Source organism: Alosa pseudoharengus, unplaced genomic scaffold (genome assembly GCF_046254945.1).
Source record: "Alosa pseudoharengus isolate Yale_2024_CS ecotype anadromous, Long Island Sound unplaced genomic scaffold, YU_APseudo_1.1 YU_APseudo_1.1_scf_21, whole genome shotgun sequence".
NCBI lineage: Eukaryota > Metazoa > Chordata > Actinopteri > Clupeiformes > Clupeidae > Alosa > Alosa pseudoharengus.
In genome coordinates this window covers 32,871,335-32,877,334 of record NW_027468674.1, presented here as the reverse complement: position 1 = coordinate 32,877,334, position 6,000 = coordinate 32,871,335, and the positions used below count along the sequence as shown (strand labels likewise).

The 6,000-nt window shown below is 44.4% G+C and overlaps 1 protein-coding gene across 2 annotated transcripts in view; it reads left to right on the top strand.

Annotated features, from left to right (window-relative positions):
• Positions 1-6,000, top strand: part of dock1 (dedicator of cytokinesis 1) — a 220,843-nt gene that overhangs the window by 85,554 nt on the left and 129,289 nt on the right. The gene's annotated exons all lie outside the window — the stretch shown is intronic.

Sequence of the window (6,000 nt, the reverse complement as noted above, 5' to 3'; positions counted from 1 at the left end):
AAAAAAAAAAAAATCGCCAAGCGAAAAGCTCTTTAAAATGGGAAGCAGTGAATTGGAGCTAAAAGAGAGTAATTGATCTTTCAGGTCATGCCTTGTCTCCCTTTTGCCTCCAACCTCCCCGATGTTATGAGTGGGCCTGCAGTAGAAATGCATTCTGATACTGTGCAGAGGCTACATGCATCTCTGTCATCTCCGTCCTTGCAGTTTTTTATTCCAGGATAAACAAGCTCTGTCGCTTGTTTGCTTAAGTGCACTAGAGTGCACTTGATCCTAGCACTCACCAGCCGTCTTAAACTGACAAGTAACTGTTAAAAACAGCACTCACTGATGCACTTATTCTTACTGTACTCTAATGTTTTTTAAATTGTCCTAACATTTTTGAGAATTGCTCTAAAACTTAAACTGTTTACCATGTCGTTAGTCGCTTTGGCTAAAAAAGCGTCAGCCAAATGTAATGTAATGTAATGTAATGTAGAGTCCATCTGCCCAAAGGTACCTCTAATTCTATTTCCTGCTTAATGTAGTTAGGCCTCATGTTGGAGAGTGTCATATGAGATGAAAGCATTATGTCTGTTCAGGTTGTTGTACCTCTTGTGTGACAGGCGGCTCGGCTGCTCCCTTGTTTATGGTTTTAATGTGCCTCCATGCCCCCCCCCCCCCTCCGCGCTCTCTGCCAAGCCAGCTGAAAGCACCCAGGCTTTGGGAGCGTCCTCTCAGTGTGAGAGTGCAGCCGCTTCAGAACAATGGCTCTTTGGCCCCGCTATCGGCACGAGGGCTGGCTAGTCACTGTACGCCGTGTCCAGAGCTCTGTTGTCAGCTCCGTCATACTTTTGCAAGGTCCGCTAACTTCCCGCCTCCTTTGCATATGCTGATGACCTCCACATTGACACATTTATGAATGCCTGGGTCAGTGACCAGCTTGTCATAGTTGGCAGTAGGTTGTGTGTGTGTGTGTGTGTGTGTGTGTGTGTGTGTGTGTGTGTGTGTGTGTGTGTGTGTGTGTGTGAGCGCATGCATGATTTTGTGATTACGTGTGTGTGTGTGTGTGTGTGTGTGTTAGGATGTGTAGCTGTTTGTGATTCTGCTATGAGCCGTAGGCTGTCAGAGCGGTGCCTAGCTAATTAAGTGATCACAATGGCTGTGCTGAGCAGATACACGCTGCATGCGTTCACTCACATGGGGTCAGCCCCCTTCACGGAAAGCTGAGCAGAGATGCTTAAATAGTTCCCTCCTCTCTCTCTCTCTCTCTCTCTCTCTCCATCTATCTTATCCTCTTTCTTTCACACTTCTTTCCTTTCTTCTTGTTCAGTGAAAGCACCATGTCTTACTGCTCAATTGCATGAGCCGTCAATGTTTACAGCCTACCGGCAGCTTAGCATCATCCATGCAGAGCGTGTGTGCTGTGGTCGACATAATCACTCCATGCTGTGTGTGCGTGTGTGTAAAGGTGTGTGCACTTGTTTGCACTGGGCTTAGGGACATGTTTGTGTGTGTGCATGTGAGGTATGTACTCTGCAGCAGTGTGTAGTGCTGTAAGGGCACAAGCAGTCTCCCTGGCTGTGTTGTGTCCCCTGTCTCTCCCTGTGCAGGGAGAGTGTGCGCTTTGGGATGGTTGGATCTGTGGACTCTCAATGCCGCTTTTAAGCTTTGCATTAAAAGCCCTCCATGACTATTTCATGATCAATAAAATCGGCTTGAATTTTTAAAGGGTAGAAGCTCAAGCGAGTATTGAGTGGCAAGGATGGCCCATTCATGTGCTCTCCTGCGCTCATTGTGTGGCCCTGCTCACTCATGCTTCATCTTTACTCATTTAGCTTTTGGGAGCGCATAATATTATTGTCTACTTGTTTGTGACCCTATATTTATGTGTGGATGTGTGTCAAAAATATGTACTTGGGTATCCGTATGTGGGTACTGTGTGTCTCAATGCACCTTTGATTTTGAGTCAAAGTGTGCATCCCTTGTCATTCATTATATGTCAGTCTCTCTCTCACTCCCTCTCTCCCTCCCTCCCATCCTCCCTTCCATCTCTCTCTCTCTCTCTCTCTCTCTCTGTGTTGCAGCATGCATGTTTTGTGTGCTGTACTGCAGGACTATACTAAAGGAAGCCCTTCAGATCTCCTGACCTTGTTCCTGCGTGCATCAGCCGTACATTCAGATTTATGCATTAACTTTTTTCCCCCTCTCTCTCCCTCTCTCTCTCTCTCCCTCTCTCTCTCTCTCCCTCTCTCTCCCTCTCTCTCTCTCTCTCTCTCTCTCCCCCTCTCTGGTGCCGTCAGCTGAATTCAGATGAGAGCGATGGCTGGAGTTCGTCGCAGCTTTGCAGCTGTTTTTATTTCTGCCTCTTTCCTCTCCTGTCACGAGTGCCGGGTCCTCACTGTACACGCCTTGGTCTTCCTGCAGTCCTTCTCACATTCCCTCTCTGATCATTTACAGATGAACATGTCTCTGTGTGTAGATATTGCAGGTTTACACCTGACTTCTCCATCTTGTTTGTCCACTGCAGTGGGTAGAGACATGATGCTGTGTGAACAGCATAAAGCTACTTCATGCTCGTGCTGACAGCACCAAGCAGCCAAGCTAGATAATAGGATGGTTTGTGTCATGTCTGAGATCTTTCTTTGTTTCTGCATGGTTCTCTGCAATGCGCTTCGCCCCTTAAGAACCTCCTACCTCTACTCTCCCAGAACCTCTCTGTGTTGTCAGTAATGATTTTTCTACTCAGTGTACTGCATATATATCTGTGTGTGTGTGTGTGTGTGTGTGTGTGTGTGTGTGTGTGTGTGTGTGTGTGTGTGTGTGTGTGTGTGTGTGTGTGTGTGTGTGTGTGTGTGTGTGTGTGTGTGTGTGTGTGTGTCTGTATCTCTGTGAGTGTGAGTGTGAGAGATGCAGGGGGCAAGCTCACTACAGTATATTGATTGGCATCGAGGCCTGATGGGCAGTGGTCTCTCCCCTGCAGCACAGCCGTCTGCAGCCTCAGGTGCTGCAGGGTGGTTGCAGTAATGTTTGGCCAACATTCCCATATTCAAGTAGCACCCAGAGGCAGCCAGGCCTGGACTGGACTTTTGATGCGAGGACGACAGCTCGCGTCATGATTGATTGAGCATATTTCAGCCGTCATTGCAGAGGGTGTCTGAGCAGTTAAGATTTCGCCACTGATCAGCCCTGACTACTGATCAGACTGTGACGTTTCTTAGCTGGGTAATACAACACATGACAGGTCTAACAACAGTGAAACACTGGCTGAAGTGTGTTTCTCAAACAGATACATACACATAGAAACACATAGAAATGTGCACATCACATTACCATTTAAAGTGTGTGTGTGTGTGTGAGAGAGAGAGAGAGAGAGAGAGAGAGAGAGAGAGAGAGAGAGAGAGAGGGAGAGATTGCTCTGCACTATACCATGAGAGAGGCTCAAGGTGTACTGTAGAGCATAGAACATCTCTTAAAGGACATTTTCTGCAGGAGTCCTCTAGCACGTAAGCAAGCGTGGATTTTGTGATTCAGCCTTACTCCTCCCAGAAAGGCTTCTCCCTCCTTCTGTTTGCACTCCAATCTCCTAGTCCAGTACGCCTTCTCTTAAACCCTCATGTCCCTGCCCCGTAGATCCCTCTACAAAGCAGGGCTCAAATGCAGGTACCCCAAAGCTTTCACAAAAGCCTTTCCTTGTAACATCACAAGACCTTAAAACATCTTTTGATTTGCCCTTGCCAAGACTTGATCTGTGTTCCCCATGGGAAGCGTCTGGCCTGTTGATACGAGGGACACTTATAAGATTAAACCTGGAGGGAGCAGGAACAAAGGAAAGAAATGCATGTACAAAGCCTCGCCACGCACACTTATTGAGTCTTTTCAACCTCAAAGTATTGGGGCATTCAATTAGCTTGGGGAGGAATAATAGTGTTCTCTAAACCCTGTATTGTTGCTCTCCACAATTATGCAGCAATTTTTATATTTAAGAAACACACACACACACACACACACACACACACACACACACACACACACACACACACACACACACACACACACACACACACACACACACACACCATGCTACTTCTGAAGGCACCTTAAGAATTTCTTTGTTCACTTGATTAGAACCTGGAACATTACAAAATAGCCTTCTGGAGGAATCGGTCACTATTTTCATCTTTTATTTTGTATATTAAATGCCTTTTTGTTTGTTGTTTTTTAAAAACAGTATAAAATACACAATATTGCACATAATAAATCAATTGCACTTCTTTAAGGTACAGAGAAACATCTATATCTGTCTTTTTTTACGCTACAGTAAAACTATTCCAGAATTGAAACCCTTGATATACAAGATAGGAGGTGATGAAGAATAAGATGGAGCCAACAGAAAGCAGAGGGCGGGCGGGTGGCCTGCAGGTCATCTGGAACTCCAACTGGACCCAGCTGTGTTGTATCTCCATGTCTGTGTTGTGGTGTTCATCTGGAGAGACTGGATCAGTATGCCCTTTTTTAACAACACTTTGGCATGGTTTCCTGTATGGGGCAGTGCTTTTTGGCTTTGTGTACTAGAACAGTATTCTCTGCTAGCTGTTGAGTTCAGTTGATCCCTATCAAACTACTCCTCTCTCACTCTGAAATGTCATTAGCCCTGTTGCGCTGTACAACATAGAAATCACCTCACATCAAACAAGCTAATTTCTTTCTGTAGTTTTCTAGCCATTGCTCTTACAAATCAACATGGGCTGCTAGGCTTTTTAAACAACAATTATAATATTAATCATATTATTAATAATTTTAAATTTCACATTTTATAAATTGCTACTTGTTATGTATTTGCTGGAAAAGCTAAAAAAATCAGTGGATTTCAACTGGTCTGTAAAAAGCATGCAAGGCAGCAGCTTGCACACGGCACCAACATGAGCTTTTTTTTTTTACTAACGGGACACAGTCATTCCTGATTCACCTGGTGTGTGTGTGTGTGTGTGTGTGTGTGTGTGTGTGTGTGTGTGTCGGGGTGTGTGTGTGTCGGGGTGTGTGTGTGTGTGTCGGGGTGTGTGTGTGTGTCGGGGTGTGTGTCGGTGTGGGTGTCTGGACAGCTGTTTGTGAACACACTGTGTGTGGTTTTGAATAGCAGGAAATTATAGCATCCCTGCAAGGACAGTCATGACCAGTCACTTCCTCTGGAGTGTAATGGTGGATGGTTGTCCATCGCACACTCTGCCCTGATGGTGGGAGAAGTTTTCTTTTTTCAGTGCACATTTTTTGTGTGTGTGTGTGAACGGACAGTGTGATGACTGACTAGCATAGCGTGTGCATGAGAGGTTGTTTACTGTGGGTTTAAATATTTAACATGGGCAAACCCTTTAGTTTAAGTAATGTGTACATTTAAAGTCAACATCTCTTTGCCTAATGGCTTCAGATAAACAGATTATGAGAGTTGAGTGAATGTGAAATTAAGAATCGTATCAAAATCATTTGCTGTTACCAAATATGTAATCAATTTGACAGCAGCCTCACAGTCCAATAAATCTGATAAGTGAGATATAGTTTATATATGTTTATAGAAAAGCATGTCGTTTCGTAGATGCTTTAACAGATGAATCTAGAAAAATAAGTGTTCGTCGTGTATTCTGTATATTTTCTTCTTTTCAAAGTCAGTGGATGAAGTGAAATGTACTAGAGATCCAGATCTACAAACTCCCATCAGTCAAAACCTCTTCTCCACCACTGTCTCAGGTTATCAAAATATAATCCACATCTGTCCTGATATTTGTGATGGCTCCTCCATTAGTCCTCTTGTTCTGCAGAATGATCACTCTTCTTACCTTAGTCTTAAGGGACCATGTCTCTCAGCCACTCTGAAATTTGTGCTTTGTCATTATGCTGATATGCTGTTAGTGTAGATTATTCAAAAAAGAAAAATGAGACTGCTCTCTCCTTTCGATCAGCCATCTCCTGTTGCTTGCTTCCAATAAGAGAGTAATGAAATGTCCCATTCAAATGAAGCTCAAACAGTAA